This window comes from Pleurodeles waltl, chromosome 12, assembly GCF_031143425.1.
Source record: "Pleurodeles waltl isolate 20211129_DDA chromosome 12, aPleWal1.hap1.20221129, whole genome shotgun sequence".
Lineage (NCBI taxonomy): Eukaryota > Metazoa > Chordata > Amphibia > Caudata > Salamandridae > Pleurodeles > Pleurodeles waltl.
Window position 1 is genome coordinate 657935956 of NC_090451.1, and position 18071 is coordinate 657954026.

The 18071-nt window shown below is 43.2% G+C and overlaps 1 protein-coding gene across 2 annotated transcripts in view; it reads left to right on the forward strand.

The window, feature by feature from the left end:
- Positions 1 to 18071, forward strand: part of EFNA4 (ephrin A4) — a 163382-nt gene that overhangs the window by 65041 nt on the left and 80270 nt on the right. The gene's annotated exons all lie outside the window — the stretch shown is intronic.

Sequence of the window (18071 nt, forward strand, 5' to 3'; positions counted from 1 at the left end):
ACAGTCAGATGAGGAGATCGCAGCCGAACATCGTAGATGAGACTGTCATAAGTGACTATCCTAGATGAGACTGTCATAGGTGACTATCATTGATGAAGCCATTGTAGATGACCGTCGTACACGGGGCTGTCATAGACCATCGTAGATGAGGCTGTTGTAGAGACCATCGTAGATGAGGTTGTCGTAGATGACCATCTTAGATGAGGCTGTTGTAGATGACCGTCTTAGAAGAGGCCGTTGTAGACAACCATTGTAGATGAGACTGCCATCATAGATGAGGCTGTCGTAGATGACCATCATAGACGCCTTCGTAGACTACCATCGTAGATGAGGCCACCGCAGATCACCGTTGTAGGTGAGGCCGTCATAGACGACCATCACAGATGAGGCCGTTGAAGATGACCACTGTAGATGACTGTCGTAGATGACCACTGTAGATGAATGTTATAGACGACCATTGTATATTACTGTCTACGAGCACTATAGATGACTGTCGTCTATGAGCACTGTAGATGACTGTCTACGAGCACTGTAGATGCCCGTTGTCAACAGGCACTGTAGATGACCGTCATCTATGACCACCGTAGATGACAGTCGTCGACGACCACAGTAGATGACCATCATAGACGACCACTGTAGATGACTTTCGTAGATGACCACTGTAGATGACTGTCGTAGACGACCATCATAGATGAGGCCGTCGTAGATAAGGTCATTATAGTTGAGGCCTTTCGTAGATGAGACCATCATAGATGAGGCCCTTCGTAGACGAGGCCAGTACACACGAGGCCATCATAGACGAGGTAATAACAGTCGACATAATCATCGACTATGACATTGTATTTCTTGTTAATTATGATTTTACAGGTGGTTTTTAGACACCCCATTGTAAGGTTGTGAGGATCTCTATGATGTATTGTCAGAGTTGAAGAGAGAGTTGATGGTCTTTTTTTTTATGTTTCTCTCTGTGAGAAGTGCCTTTTGAAAACTTGTGGTAAGTCATTTTATGGCTTTTCTGCGCACCTTCCGGGGAGACTGGAGCAACGTCTCCCTCTGACCCCTCCTGTGAGGTGAAGGAATTCTCGCTCTCCTCATTACTGACAGATTTAAGATTATGTAGTCCCAATAATAGCCTCATCTCAGAACGGGAAAGTTTTTGAGGAAAAAGTTAGCCATATTTATGTAGTCTTTTACCTTGTTTTCTGCTACTCTAACATATTAGTGCAAGGGTTAAAGAAAGAAAACAGGAAATATAATCTTGGATGATCCAAAAAGAAGTAAAAGTTGAAGAAGTGGGCAGATCTCAGGGAGACTCCCTTCACACAATGTGTGGTAGAAAATCTGAGGGACTCAGCTTCTGTTGGGAGTGTCCTAGAGGGTGCTGTTGCCTGATTGGTTATGGTTCAAGTTTGGCCCTTTTTTCCAAAAAGGACACGGATAGGCCATTAAACTGACCTTTTCATTGCCATTATACCCTTTGATAGTGATCTAGATATACTGCCTTATTAAATTACCGTGGGACTCCCACTTCGACAATTTATGAAAGATCCAATACTGGAGAAGCTGTGGTCATTTGTATTCCAGACCTGAATCTGTTAGGTAAGTACGAGTTACTGACCTGAGTGTCAGTCAGGGACGCGTCTAGACTAAGAGGGGCTGTGAAGTTAAAGCGTAGTTGGGAGGGCGGAGAGCACTGTGATAGGAGTTGTGTGTGGATTAGGGAGAATGTAAGTGCATGAATGTGTGAGTGATCCAGAAGGAGATTTAGCAAGGTAAGGGATTGGAGGTTAAAAGATCTTGTTTGCTCTTTGCTTTGACGCCATGTTGAGAAGATCCTGAGGGTATTCCATAATCTGCCTAGGAGCTCAGTGATGTAACCAAGAGGAAACCTGGGAAATAAGGGATCGATGGCAAGCAAGGATGTCACACCACGGCATTGTGGATCCTGATGGAAACAGTTCGGATTTGCCACCCATTTGACCAAATGTTTCTTGTCAGTTTGCACGTGTCAGTGGGACCAACCTCTCACAAAAACAGTTTTGAACAGTTTAAGAAAATGTTCAGGCACTGTAGGGGAAACCCAATGGAATGTGATTTTCTGCTTTGTTCAAATCAAGTAAGCTTACAGGAAATTCATACTATAGTCCATTCTCCCCACTTCCCCTTCTTTCTGTCCTCTCTTTTTCCTCTTATATCCCCACCATCCTCCTTCTTTATTTTCTCAAGCACTTTGATGTGGACAAACCAAAACCCCACAGAAGGTGGCCCACAAGGGGCATTTGGCGGGGACCTCCGATTCAAACGTTTGTTTGGGTGGAAGTAATAGGGGACAATGCTAACTCTGATGATCGGACAATAGAGATAAGTCGGATATGAAATTGTCTGCTAGACTGATATCGCGAAGTGTGATTAACCAATACGACTGGGATGGGTATATTTAATTATCCAGAGATCAACTTGTGGCGCTCAAGCACAGTGCTTGTTGATGTAATCATTCTGTGACCAGTGTGTATCTAGCCAGTACTGCCAACAACAGAGATGTGAAAGAACTGAAAAGAAAGCCCCAACAAACCTCCTTTCCATCCCCTAGAAGTCAATAAGCAGGTGGGGACTTGAGATAGCAATTCAAAATAAACTTGGGATCCCACTGAACGGTGGATGCTGCGCCGCTTTCGTTTCTAACCTGCAGGGCTAGTCAATGACAGCAACAGTGCATGTTATCCCCTTTCGGCCTTACAAGAAGCATAGCCCATACTATAGACGGGGAAGGTTTTAGTGATGGTCAATTCTGTGTGGACAGCTGTGGAACCAGCAGTAGAGTGGGGTACCATAATGCTCTTACATGCAGCACATATGACCCTGTTGTCGCAGGCCGTAAGGCAAAATATCGCTCCGCCAGGGGTGCAGATGTATTTTGATTTTTTTTGCACTAACTGCACGTCGCTGCCAGTAAGGTGCATGATTTCTGGCTGAGACGCGTTCAACGATTTGAGAGCGTGTAGCCAGGTAGCAGTGAAACAAATACTCTTCCCTCCCATTCGTCATCTCCATAACAAAAGGGCAGCAGACATGTGCGGCCAATGAGGCTCACTTACTGTGTCCCAATCTACGTCACTCAACGGTAGCAGGCAATGAGTGTCAGCTCTAGAAGCACGTGCAGCCTCACTCCCTTTCCTCTTGGAAGCGGGAGCTCTACTTCCCTTAGGTGCGCTCTGGCTTTTTTCTGTGCATGGACGCCCGTCTTGTGCAACCCACAGTACGCGCCGGTGTGGCTGTGTTCTGACTCCCTTTTGTACTGTGGCGCATCCCTTTTGTTCGTACATCCACACATGCACTATACATGTGACATCCCTCTAGTGCAGAGGTCTTCAAACTGGGAGGGGGGGCGGGCCCCTTAGAGGGCACTCAAGTAATCCCAGGGGGGTGCCAGACTCTGGCCAAAACAAGCATTATACAGATAACAGGCCTTTGTTTTAAGCAGAAGCATGGTGTTGAATTTAAAAAAAGGTAACCGTACTTAACTGCAATGTATAAATAAGTCTAGACATATTTAAACATTGCCATCTTTATAAAATAATTGTAAAAAATTCTGAGGGGGGGCAATGATTTTTATTTTTCAACCAGCGGGGCGGCATTTAAAAGTTTGGAGACCACTGCTCTAGTGCAATTAAATCCAGCTTGCCCCAAGTCTGCACATGCGCGTACCTTTTTGTGCTCGTTGCCCCTACCTTTTCTATGTGAATACGCCCAAACCCCCTCCTCTCATGCAAATGGAACAAGACTTTTGTGACCTTTGTGCCGGATTCCAGTCCCTTGTGAATTCTGGCGCTCCACTCTAGTGCAAGACCTGGTAAAAACTATATGACTGAAGGTGTTTGGTGTGTACAGCTGTCGAAGGGCATTAATAAAATACAGGAAGTGTGATCCTGAGTCCAGTGGGGGTGTGATCAAAGAACAGAATAATCTGTAACTATTTTGGTTTTTCACCTTCAAGTATGTGCCTATAAAATAACAAATAAATGAAAGTTAGACCACTGAGTGAGAGATACACTTATTTATGTAGTGAAACCTCTATTGGTTAATACAGTCACTGCTGTTTGTGAACAAAAAGCCACAGAATTAAATTCTGGTTGGTGTGGCGGGGAAAAGTTGGGTGTTTTTAATGTTACAAGGTATTATTAGTTTGTGACAGAAAGCACCTTGAATATATACTTCACTATTTTAAATTTGTATTACACACAGTATAGCATAGGCTGCCCGAAAGTGCACAAAGATTTAGGTTTAAAATAAAGTGCTTGTGGCATACAGATCTGAGTTATGTGATGACTGTATCTAGTGCAAACATTTCTTATAAATGTCCATTAATAGCACACATCCTACAGCTTATCAGGTCACCTTATAGTACCTCCCTAAAAGAATATGCTTCAATTGACTCCATCAATAAAGCCAATACCGGTTTCCAAGCAGCCTTTACATTTGCAGATTAACCAAATATGCATATTTACATTTCTTTCAGGCAGCAGACACTCTTGCAAAAAAGCCTGTTTCTTGTTCAGCTGTCTATCCCTTCCTTGGCTTCACAGCATAGTGAGACTTTTTCAACTCCACTTCAGCTGAGTCATTTCAAATGTAAGAATTATTTTGAAGGTTTGCCTTTTAACTAAGTAGCCAAGCTGTTTTTCTCAAACTAAAGTACAGGCGTGTTGTGTCCCTCGGATCCAATAGCCTTCGGCCTCTGAGTGCATACACGCCACCCTTTATGGTCCATCTCCACTTATGTGCAGTAGGGTTGTCATATTATTCAATGTTATCTGGCTATCATGTTTTTAGTAGGCTTCTCATATCATTCAGTGTCACCTGGATATTCTGGTGCTTTAATCTGACAACCTAATGCGTTCTGGGGGTTGCAGTCCTGGTATGTCAATTATAATAACACAACATCATAATTGGGCATTTTCACAAAGGTATGCATGTGTTTATTCACTTACATATTTACTACTACTTCTAGGTGTACCTCCACACATGTTTGCTATTCACCACTTTCTAGTTTAGAATTCCACCTAGGTATAGGCTTGCATGTCACCACCCTGGCAAATCAGAGGGTGAAGCCTCTTGCAGTAGGTGGATTTACAAGTGTTACGTTACATTTTGCATAAATCGATAGAGCTCTCTGATACGCTGGGGAATTATAGGGAAAATGATTGAAGTTTATCTTCTTTAATAAAAAAAAATTACGCATTTTAATTAAAAATAAAAGTAACTTACTTGTATGTTAATTTTTAACCAAGTACTAACATTTTTTTTTTTTTATAAAAGCCTTTACCCCTTCCCATTTACTACTGAAATTTATACCTGTATGTGAGAATATCCGACATAGATCCATGCACAGAAAAGGTAGGAAAGTCAAAGGCAAAACTCTGCAGTCCAAAGTTTTGTAAAATGCAATTTGTAGTATGTGACGAAAACTACTGTTGTACTACTTTACATACTATACCAGGCTAAACGGAGACCAACCATATGCAAGTCAGCCTTTGTTGTGCTATAAGATAACCTGTCCAGCCTGAGCTGCAAGATCAGTTACCTCCAGATGTGAACATGAACATAACCCCTTACCAGTCCCATCAGTGAAGAATAGCTTGAGTCTTCTGGTATAGTGAGCATGGGACCCATACTGTTGTCAGCCTTCTTAAGCCTCACTAGTAAGGCATAACTTGAGGCCTATGGCAGAGTGAGCATGGGATCCATGTCTTGCATACCTGTTACACTTGATTGATTGAGTTGGTATTTGTAAAGTGTGTAGTGTTCTAGTGTTGCATCTTAACAGGGAGTACACAAGGAACTAACTCTGAGAAAAGCTGGGTTTTAAGAGGTTTTCAAGAGGTGGTAAGACGGGAGGCAAATAAACGTGACCCTACAGCTCCTTTTATGTGCGAGTGCAAAGCGCTCCGTCCATAAAGTAATCTCTCATTGGGCTTCAAACCACGCCCAGGTCACGTCAGTCTCTTTCATTGGTTCCTGGACTTGCTCTTTAAAATCTGCTTGCTTTCATTTGTGAAAGGCATGCATACGTCATGCCTTTTCCGGTGTTTAGCCCGCCTACACAGCACTGGTAAATTACTAGAAACATACGAGGCTCGATGTTTTGAGCCTGGTTTCTGGACTACTTTATCTGCTAATTTTCCCCGCAGCGCGATCGTGCTGGGGTTTACATAGCGCGATCGCGCTCCGTTTTTTCGTCTTCAATTTCAGTGCGATCGTGCTGCATTTTACATAGCGCGATCGTGCTGTGTTTATTTCTTTTAATTTGTGTGGCAAGAAAAGTTAGGTTAGGAGTTTACAACGCAAATAGCTCCAACTCGAACAAATGCGAACCCCGTTGCATTGAACATTTTAATAGGCAACTGGTAGAGATTTTAAGGTGAGGGGAGATCCTGAAACAGGGGTTTAGGATGAGGAAAAAGTTAGCTGCAGCATTCTGAATGTGTTGAAGAGTAGGCTAAAGAACAGGCTGGAAGGCTGAGAAAAAGGCATTACAATAGTCCAGAAAAGAATCAACTTCTGGGTGACTCTCACCTGAAACTGTCTGGGGAGAAAACATTAAAAAACTTATGAAAGAAGCTAGTTCTTGGGTGTTAATAACTGTTCAAGGCGAAATAAGGATGGGTGTCAAAGACGAGATCCAGATTGTTGGCTGAGTTGGATGGAGTGTTTGCTTAGCCAAGTTCTTTCGGCCACCTGGCGTGAGACCAGACTGAGTTACTGCCAAACATGATAACTTTGATTTGTCTGTATTAAAATGGAGTATGTTGTAGTCTATCCAGGAGGCAAGTGTCTGCACACACTCTTTAAACTGAGTTTGAAAAAGGAGTTGAGGACCCTTGTAGCGTAGGATGAGTTACATGTCTTCTGCATATGCGTAAAGCTGAGATGAAGGAAGCAAATCAAGGCTCTTAGAGGAGCTACAATGATGCCAGTGAGTCTTTGGGATGGAGCCTTGGAGAACTCTGCAGTTAATGGATTTAAGAGATGATTTAAAGGGAGGTAGTGTGAATGTGCGAGAACAGCAATTAAGAATGATGAAAGCCACAGAACGGCAAACTCTTTAAGCCCTAGACAGGCAAGACATTCGAGTAAGATGGAGTGAGACCATGTATTAAATGCAGCAGAGAGGTTGAATACAATAAATGCAGCATTGCTACTGACTTTTAAAAAACTAGGAATATCTACGTTTACTGAGACCCGAATAATTTCAGTATTCAAACAAGGACACAAACCTGATTGGTGGTAGGAGTATACGTTTTTGGATTCTGTGAGCAGAGTAAGTTTTTTCATTGAAGGCTCATTCAATGATTTTGGTGCTAAATGGACTGGATGGTAGTGAGTGTATTAGGGTCGGCAGAGGCTTTCTTAAAAAAAATATATGTGGGTGTGTGTTTATATATGTGTATATATATTAGTCAGGTGAAAACCTGTCCTGAGTTCAGAGAGAAGCACTAGAAAGAATGGGGTAATTGTGGGAGGCAATGGATTTGACAAAGTGTATGGACATGGCTTGAAAGGCGGCCTCGAGGATAGTTTGCTGAAAATGAAAAGAATAACAGAGGGGTTACAGAGGCAAAATTAGAAAGGGAGTGACTGAAACTGGAAAGAGAAGACTGAGATTGCGAGTGCTGGTCAGAAGTGACAAAGGACGGATGGCAAACTGGAGGATAGTATGGATTTTTAAACACGAATTTTGATGATCATCACAAAGATGTGAATGTAAGATAGTGGATTTGGTGACTCCGGGGATGGTGAGACACTGCTGATTTTAGAGAAAGATTCTCCGGTGCAGTTGTGAGCAAATTCAAAACTTGCATGATAGTGACTGGTATGAACCCACCCGAACAGCTTTTCATACTTGCGAAGCTGAGGTTTGCAAAGCGCCTTGTATTAGGCTGAATAGGTGGCAAGCCAGTGGTACTCATGTGATTTACTGTGTTTTTTTGGCCACAGAGATGTATATGGTGAATGAAGGAGCAGAGGGAGAGCTGCGGTGGGAGTTGGAAAGTTTCTTAGGAATTGTGAGGTGCGGTTGTAATCCAATTATTAAAGGATCCTTTATTTTAAAAAATAGCATCTGAGTTGAAAGAGAGGACTCTGGAGGTTAATAAGAAAGGAAACTTTCCAAGGCTAACTTTAGAAAGGGAGGACAAAATGTGGAAAAGCTGGGCCTGTGGTCAGCCCAGTGGAGAGGGAGTGTGGCTTTAAAGTGAGCTAGTTTAGGTTGTGCAAAAATAAGATTCAGAGTGTGCCGTGCTTCATTTGTGGGTCCTACTAATACAAAATAAATGGAAATACAAGTGCATATGAGTTTGCAAGTTGCAGCGAAAGCAGGATCGTCGATCCAAGCATTAAAGTCACCAAATACAATGCCGTTGTCTGACAAAAGCCAAAGAGGTGACAAGATATTGAGAAATAAATGCAGAAAATATATATTAATGGGCCCGGAGGAGGTAGAGGGGGAAGATCCTCCTGCAGCAGCAAGTGGATTGACTTACTGTAAGTGGAAAATATTTGCTGTTGTAACAATTGCAGATCAAAATGGGTTGCTTGTGGTGGCCCACACTGTAGTGTGGATATAAATGATGTATTTTCTAACCTAGTGGTACACAGTGGCTAGGTCAAGGACGGAGTGTTCTTTGAGTCAGGTTTCTGTTGTGAATAGGATCTCTTAACTTGTGGTTGGTAATGAAAGGTGGCGAGAGGATGTTTATTCCGTCAGAGTGATGCACCGAAGTGTGCATCATGGGGAGTGGAGTTATTCTCTGCTTACCTCAGTGAGGTCTGTTGTAGGATATGTAGCATTTCTGCTCCAAGGCCGTACTAAGGCGGGCGAGGACAAAGACAGGCCTGCCCTTGGCGCAACAGTGGTAATCACACTTAGAAACATTCCAGTCTATTGATTTTTGTTCATTATGCCACCCTATGTATGCCACTCTATGGTGAGGTCATCCTCATGTAAATAAGCATTTGTTTATGTAAATCTGGCCCAAAATGCACTCCGATACCAGCAGGCTATTATACTGCAATTGCACCATGTATTATTTACCGTAGCCCTTGTTGTTTACCCTCACAAAAACTAACAATACACAGACTGGTGTACTCCAGTCTATTTCATGCACCTGCCCTAATGAACACACTAAGATTCACCAGCACCATTCCCTTGAGCCTTGCACACCGTGTAAATGTAATAATTGGCCCTCTATATTTCTTTTCATGCGTGTGACCACAAGTGCATCCCACTTGCTGTTTCAACAACTCCTTTTCTTCATCCTAGCGCAGGTGCCCACCAAGTGAGTAGTTTCTACTGTTTAGAGGGTCATACTCATTTCAGAGAATTCAAAATGAGTAACACCAGCCAGGCTACTCTAGGCTCCTGAAACTCGATTTTGGTTGTTTTCCAAAATGAAGAAAAAAGAAAAGTGGAAAAGGCAGTGGGTAAAGAGAGAAGCGTATAAAATTAATAAAATGAAGAAGAGTAATTATTTGCCATGTAGGACATGCTGGAAAAAAACGAGTTAAGTGATTGATTTAGGAGGTTTCTCCAAAACAGATTTCACACATAGCCATTTGGTGCAATTGTCCTCATACGTGCTACTCTTGCCTAGGGTTCCTGCGCCTTTAAAGCTGATCTCCGTGCTATATGGACACGTGCCACCTGCATGCCTCAGCAGCAGGACCCGTGCACTAAGTCCAACGCCTGCCCATGCCCATGCGCTCCCGCGTGCATACGCTCTAAGGTTCCTGAGCGCGGCCCCGGCACTGACTGACTTTTTCTCTACAACCAGGCCTGTCTATGTGAGCTGACCCGTCTCGCAGGAGGATTTCCAGCTCAGGCCTCAGCTCCATAGGGACGTCCACAGACCACCACTGAGGGCCTGCTTTGGCCATTAGCGGCGCGGAGAACAAAAGGGCCTGTATGTGCGGCGAGGCAAGGATGCAGGCCTGCCCTCCGAGCCCGATAGCATCAGTCCTGGTATCGGTACAGTATGTGACCCCCATTGTGCGCGGAATCTGCGCCTCAGAGCGGCTGTTGTGGGATTAATCCCGGAATGGAGTTGATAAGATCAGGCGGTGAGGAACTCGGCCTTCACCGCTACCAGAATAACAAGAAATCACGAGAACTGCTCGTAAAGTTCAAGGAATTCAGTTATAAGCCTTTCTGCAAAGCACGGAATGGCAAATAAATTTATGTTAAAACATAAATGCCATCTGTTAGGATCCGAAGCCGTGCATATGGGCAAGCTTGCCCCAAAAGGCCACCTGTCTAGATATTCGAAGGGTAGGGGGGCGTGGGGAGACACTCCTGGGATTGTTTCCCTCGACAAAGCAGACCGCTAACCCTGCTACAAGGTTGAGAGTGGGGTCCATGCTCACCTACGCTCTTTTGGCCACATAAACCTGTATGGTAGTGGACTCTACTGGGAGAAGCCAATTCGTGGGGCCATACCATTGACCTGTGTCTTTGCACACCAAGAGATAGAGAGGTGTCTGCCTCACAAGGCCTGTCGGCCCCGGCACTAGTCAGTCACATCAGATTTTTCGGATGACCATGTTTTTGTTTCCTGAATGCGCTAAGATTCATCTTGGGCGGGTAGCTACAGTACACCTGCAGCAAAATCCTGAGTTTCATGGGGGAGCTAGTAACTGTTGTTTTGCAGAGCATCACTCCATCCATTCATTTGCACCCATTTACAAAGGCACTCCTCGTTTCCTCTGCCTTGTCCACATTTTTACTCTTGGCTCTTTATTTTCAGCTCTCCTATACCACCCCAGCACTTTACGGTGAACATGTGGAGGCTTAGAGCGCTATACAGATAAGCAATGTTATGTTAATTGTAGTTATTAAACACAACATTTGCGAGGCTTCTTGTCACTATCGAAACCACACAACGAAGGTATAAGATACTAAATAAAAGAGTACCCTTCTATAAATATACAAGGGTGAGAATATTCCTGAAATCCTGATACTAGCCATGTGCAATTAAGAATAACAAAAAGCTGATCTTAAAAAAACTCTAGGGCGCACTTATCAATAGAAAAAGAATTGAGATTTCCTTTATTTTTCCAGTCAGACTCTGCTTGAAGTTCTAAGGAGAAGATTCCACACTTCTGCTGCAGCCAACAAAAAAAGTCTTGTCTCAGCAGGTCACTGTCCTTGTTTTTTGCAACTTGAATTAGGCCCTAGTGTGCGGGACACGACTCTGGGCTTGTGTATACCAATTGAATTTGGAATGCCTGAACTCTGAAGTTTTAGTACAGACTGCCTTATGGGCCATGTCCTAGCTTTAGAGTTTGTCCTGGGCTTCATAGTGCAATGTCTGAGTAACATGTTTGCAAAAGACCAAAGATAAAGTTGCCAGCTATGTTCAGTACCAACTGAAGGTGATGTACCAGTTCAACAGGGCCAGGGAGGTGTATGGCAGCTCAGTAGTCAAGGTGTGATTGATCTAAAAAGTTGGCAACTGCTATGTACCTCTGCAGAGCCATGAAAGCGAGGTATTCTTTTGGAGGTAACAGGAACTGGCAACTTTGGACACCTGGATCTCTAGAAATAGAGTTGTGTCCAGGTAAATGACCAGGTATGTAAAGAGCTTGCTGGACTGGGAGACCACGGAGAGGGGCATAATCTTAGGCAATCATTTTATTCTAAGGTGGCAGTTTGTCAGTTGGTGAGAACAAGCTCTATTTTGGTAGGATTCATTTTCAAAGATTTTCATATGTCCACTGGATGATGGTTAGGCCGTTGGCAAGAATGGAAGAATCATAATGCCCAACTGCTCTACTTCAGATAGACCCAATATCAGTTGTCTTCTACATATATATATATATATATATATATATATATATATATATATATATATATATATATAAAAAATGTTACACCTAGAGAGTGTATCTGTATTTGAAGAACAAGTGGACAGTATTGAGCCTTAAGAGACACCACTGCTAGATTTCCAGAGCATAAAAAGCAATGGTAAATATAATGGCCACCTGAAAGCTCTCCTTTAGGAATTTAGCCTGGCCTGCATCGGCTAAGAGGAGGATCAAGATGAGATGCCCAATGGTGTCAAAAGTTGCTGAAAGATCTAATAAGATGAGGGGCCAATGCTGTCTTTAACAACCAGTTTGCTGAGATCATCTAATTCCAACAGTATGACTCATCCCACGCCGTTGCCTGCTCTGAAGCCTTCCTGAAAATGATGCACCAAGATTTTTTTGTCCAAGTAAGATTGCAGTTGCCTCAGGACAACCTTTTCTGATCATCTGCCCAGGTACTGCACAACAGCGATGGGCAGTAGTTATGCAGATCTTTGGATTAGTGACAAGGCGGCTTCAATAAAGGCTTCAATAAAGCAGGCAAGCCATTAAACCAAGCTCGCGTTTGCCCTGTCTGCAGCGCAACAGGACTAGTGCGGCATTCAGCAATTCCAGAGAATGCAAAATCCAGGAGGATGGAGGAGGGAATGTTTCACATATCCAACCAGCCACAAAAAAACAAGTAAGCAAAGCGCATCCAGGATTGTTAAAAGCAAGAATAATAATAATATAATGTACACTGTATTGCTAATAACAAAGTGTACATGTGCATTCTTTAAAATTATTAGGAGTCATGGTGGCGAAAAGAGGAATAAGCCGTAGGAGAGACAGACGGGGCAAATGAGAGGACATCTCAAGCACTATGAGGGCTGTGTTGTAGTCGTTGATGGAAACACAAAGAGATGGCTAAGGGATTCATGAGGGTGCTGAAAGATATTTCTTGGTGCTATATGAGAAGACTGTCTCTCATGCAGCTGGGCAACTAGACACTGCTGAGGGGAAACTCTCGAATACTCAGGAAACTTAGAAAGTGCTGAGTGGCACATCTCTACTTCTGGAAACTCACCCAAACCTTCGACGTGTGGCTACCTCTACCTCAGACCCAACTGGAATTTCTGGAACTGGTTCATGTGACACACAATTTCAACAGTCCAACTCGACATTCTGGAGGAATGGCGTTTCAGACATTCTAGTGTTTGCCTATAGACTAGGCAGCCTCTGCTAACAGACTGTGAAGTTCTACGACGAATGGTTATGTACCAAAGGCTTGTATTTGGGAATAGTGGGTGAGAAATAGGCTCCTGGAATAATTGAATGTGTTTAAAATCATAGGTGTTGTCCTACCGTAGAGGTGCACTCCCAAAAGGCATGGAGGCATGATCGTCATACCTATTATGGCATCCTTTATTACCTTTTTCGTAGCACAAACTGAATTTCTTTTTCCCCAAACAACTAAAATATGTTGGTTCCCTTTCTGGTACCCAACCCATTTTATAAAGGTGTTAGGCATTACAGTGGAAGGTGTTTTTACCCATCTCTCTGGACACCCTATCGTTGCGCTTATGAAATCCCAATGTTGGAAAATGGCTGATCTTGCTTTCGAGGGAGGGACAGCAGTACGGTGCCCCCTCCCGTCCCCTCAAGCCTCTGTCGACCCAGTAATGAGGCAGCGCCAGGTAGCCAGCGAGGCGCGATCGTTAAAAGGATGCGCACGTCCTCCAGCGAGGGAGAAATTGTTAGTTTTAAATGGGTTTGATTTATGGCTTGGAGGGGAGACACCATGTTACCATTTGCAGAACTATCCAGGTGGGACGGGAAGCAGAAAGGGGGGAGCTTATTAAAGGGCACAGAGGCCCATGGCACGCACAGCTAGGCGTGCTCCATGCTTCGCTCTCCCTCCTGCACTCTTCACTCCTAGCGATCTGCCTTCAGCGGCGTGCTCCTTTCTCCCCTCCTCATCTCTCACCCCTCTCGTCTGTCCCAGATAGGAGCAGGCCCACGCCTGGGCTCTCTTTCCTGCATAAGAAAAGACTAACTCGGGCTTTCTGTCACAGGCTGAAGTAGTCTCCATCCTAAATATAAGCGTTCTCCGTCTTGAGCTCTCTTCCCTAGTTCATGAAGGCTACCTGCTCAGCTTTTATTTGGTGTCAGTCTAACTCCTCAGCTCTCTGTGATCGGTGCAGGGGAACTCCTAAGCTATCTGTCCTGGTAGGGGCTGTCTGACTTCTGCTGTCCGCGTCCCAGATAGGTGCAGTCTAATTTCTGAGCTTACTGTCCCACCCAGGATCAGCCGAACTGCAGCTCTGTCTGTCCCACATGGAAGCAGCAAAACACCTGACCTTCTCTCCTTAGTTGTTAACTGCCACGTTAAGTGTAGGTTTTTTTCCCGCCCAACGCTATTTCAAATGTTGATAGCTTACTCTTTAGTTTGCGGTTTTTTTTTTTTACCAGTTGGTGTATTTTTTTTTTTTTCAAATGGCATTTTGTTCTTGGTTCACTTTGGCCGTTTTGCTGTTTTAATGCCACTAATCTGATTGTGCTGCACTATGTTTGTTTCAACCATATTATTACTCATGTCTACGTCTTTCATTCATCACTTTACCTCAGTGCCTTTTAGCATTTCTTGTTACAAACTTAGATTGAAAGTGAGAAACCTGTGAGAATCGTTTAGTGATGAAATCTATTCTGCAAATGGAAAATAAAAAAACGAGACAAAACTGTCAAGTGTTAACTGTTCTACACATTACATTCTACTTCAAGGATTAAATAATAAAGTCTCATTCTAACAGTAGCTATTCTAATTTTACTTGACATCTAAAATGTAACCTTTGACTCCTCCTAACCGAAACACTACCTATACCCTTACACTAACCCTAAACTTCAAACAGTCCTTTACCATAGTAATAGCTTAATGGGTTTTCCTTACCTTATCCAATTTCCAAATCTATCCTAACCACATTCCCAGCCTTAACCCTTACCATTACTTCCACACCCCGATGCCTAAACCTTACCCTAAAGGTAAACCTTACTCAACCAACTAGTTATCTCTTATCAAAACCCTCAACCTACCACTAATCCATGCCTTTTAACTAACACACCTCCAATTCTAAAGGCTTTCCATGACCCTATCCTTAATTTTATCCCTAACAACTTGCGTTTTGTTACAGTAACTCTAATCCTTTCAATTTTTGCCGTCACATGTTCGTTTCCCTGTATGTCCTTTTCACCACAGCTCTAGTTCACTCATGTCTCTTCCCTGAATCTCCTTTACGCTTATGTACTTTCTGCAAACTGTGTTCACAGCAGTATTATTTCCTCTTTACACCTTCCCTTTCTCCCATTGCATTCCCTAACTATTATCTATCAAAGTGCCTGACGACATTTTGATGTCCTTTGTTGTCCAATGGAGATTCTAATATTGTGGGATAAGCGCGTCTGGTTGGGGATGATACCTTATAATCGAGTGCGTGCATTCATATATTTTTACACCTATACCTCTGAGTTGTCACACATTTGTTCCTGAACGAAATATCCAATATTCGAGTGCTCAAAATCTTGTGCCATCTGGGGAAGCAGATGTTGGCATTTCACTAATATGCACTATTTATTTTAAACCAATAATTTTTGTGACCTATTCCTGGTAAATGCATCTATACTGAAAACTGTTAATCAATTTGGTCACTGTCTGCAGCCCAAGCTGCTGCCACACACTGTTCAGGGCTATAGGGATGGTGAACAGGTTCTGCATGAACCCTAAGATGCTGCACTCCACGCTACTGCGGCACACTCGATCATGTTTATACATATATGCACTATATCGTGCTGCTCACACTTGTGTGTGTACTAAGCTGCATCGGTTAACTTATAGTCTGTTATTTCACACATTTATTCACCCTCACGCTTCTGCTGCATATTCTGAGATAAGCACATATACACCTAGTAAGTGCTGTGTGCAGTCAGTCTAAGCTGCTTTAAACACTTTTTTGTAGATGTCTGTACCTTGGTCCTTGTGCTGGCCACGCGCTGCAGGTAATATATACTGTGTTACAGGTCTGTACATCCTGGATAATTACTTTTCAGATTTTCTATGTGCAATACAGCTGTGTGCTGATCATGCTCCTGTTAGTATCAGTGCTTAAATTGTTTAAAAAAAAAGAAAAGTGCCAGGGCCCTAGTTAGGAGATCACTGCGGGCTGCACCATACATTGCTCCTGCCAGCGCTGCCAGTGACAGTACTAACATAACTACTAACCATCACAATGTTACAAGTGTGAAAATGAAAACTACTTCAGGCCCCCAAAGATATAACAATGGATTGGGTGACAGGTGTCCCATTTTTAATGTATATAGAATTAATACACAACTGTTGTTTTACTAATCTCTAGGTTAGACATACAGCACCCCCATTTGGCAGACTGTAATAAGTGCTGGTGTTGACAATTAAGTGCTGGTGCCGAGCACCAGAAACCACTGGCTCAAATTAAGCACTGGTTAGTGTAACGAAGAAGACAAAAGCATAAACTAGGAAAGAACAGACACAAACGGCATAAGGGACACTTACCAGAAGGAGAAAGTAAGGCAAAGGAACCAGTAATTGTCAAACATACTGGGTTACCACTAGTGTTGTACACAGATAAGACTCAGAACTTCCCACAGCAGTAGACAAGGCTACTGTCTCTATGCAGGTTATTCTTACAGATAGTCACCCTGGAGGCCCACTGAAAGGGGGTAGATGAAGTGATTATATATCTAGACCTGGGGCACAAACAAAGGGTGTGCCTACATACATGAAACAAACATGTAGCCTCCCTGGAGCACAAACAGATTTTACTTAAATATGCAAGGCAAACCCCTATACTTCCTGCTGGAGACACAGTGGAGATGCCTACGAAAATAGAAATGTCACACAGTCACAATTAAGAAACTTAAGACTACATGTAACATGCAACTAAGGATTGGGCAGTAACTGCCTCCTGGAAACCAGAAGCCAACCCTGATAGAAAAGGAAGACACTTATATATAGGTGAGGACAAAATAGTGTACTTAGCGGACACAAAGATCCCAAGAGGAGAAGAAGATGAGTAGGAGAGAGAAAACGTGTACGTAAACAAGCATGGATGGGTAGAGATAACTGGATTGCAAGCATATGACTAACAGGACAAAAAGGTGATAGCAAAACAAGTAATCAAGGTAAAACTGGAGAACAAACAAGGCAGAGCTTGCACAAGGATTCTAGGAACTGTAGCAAGCAAGAGCCTGTAACTGCAATAAAACTTAAGAACTTAAAAACAAAAAGTAGACTGTGAGCCGATATAAGAGCAAAAGCCTTAAAAAAAAGGAACTAGCAAAGGGAAATGATATCAGAAGCAGAAGAAAATAGGAACAAATAAAGGGAGCAGGCCATGACTGTAGACAAAATGTATGCAAGAGAGTAAAGGAAAAAGGAATCCAGACCTAGGAGAAATCTGTAGCAAGCTGCAATCAAAAAGAACACAGGTTGTGGCAGAATCTAGGCAAGAACTGGTCAGGAAACCAGGTCACAAGTGTTCCTGTACACAGAAGTTCAAGCATCAGTGCACAATCAAGGGGTTTAAGGCAGTGGCAGCTTATAAACAGCCCCAGGCCACAGCAAGGCCAGGGTGGAGGTGCATGACTAGGCTCACTGGAGTGGTCACAAATGTATGGCAATTTCTACCTCTCCAAAGTCCTGGAAGAGAGAATCTGGTGCTATTGCACAGCAGGAGAAGCCCCATAGAAAGCACTGCACAGCAGATTCTGGGTCTCTGTGAACACCTGTCAGTGCATTCTGAAATCTGTAGTTTATGGAAGCAGGCATAGGTTTTCCAATATGTCCAAGACTGATCTGAGCAGCAAGCAGAAATCTTAGAGGTACACTGGATAGGTTTTATTGGTGGTTTCCAGGCTTAAGCTGGTCCATGTAGAGCACCCAGCAAAGGCAAAACAATGGAACTGGAACAATAACGTATTTTTCATCATAAGACTATGAGAAAGAAAAAGAAAAAGGAGAAAGACAAAAGAGAAAAATAGGAAATAGTGACAGGAAGAGTTTCAGGATTCAAAGTAACCCACAAGAGATTAGATGAGATGTTGGGTGGTTGAAGACGGAGGCACTGAGTTGGAATATAGACTGGGCAGCCCTGAAATAGGCCAGTCCTGGCATTCATGGACACTGGCGGTGGGCTCCTAAA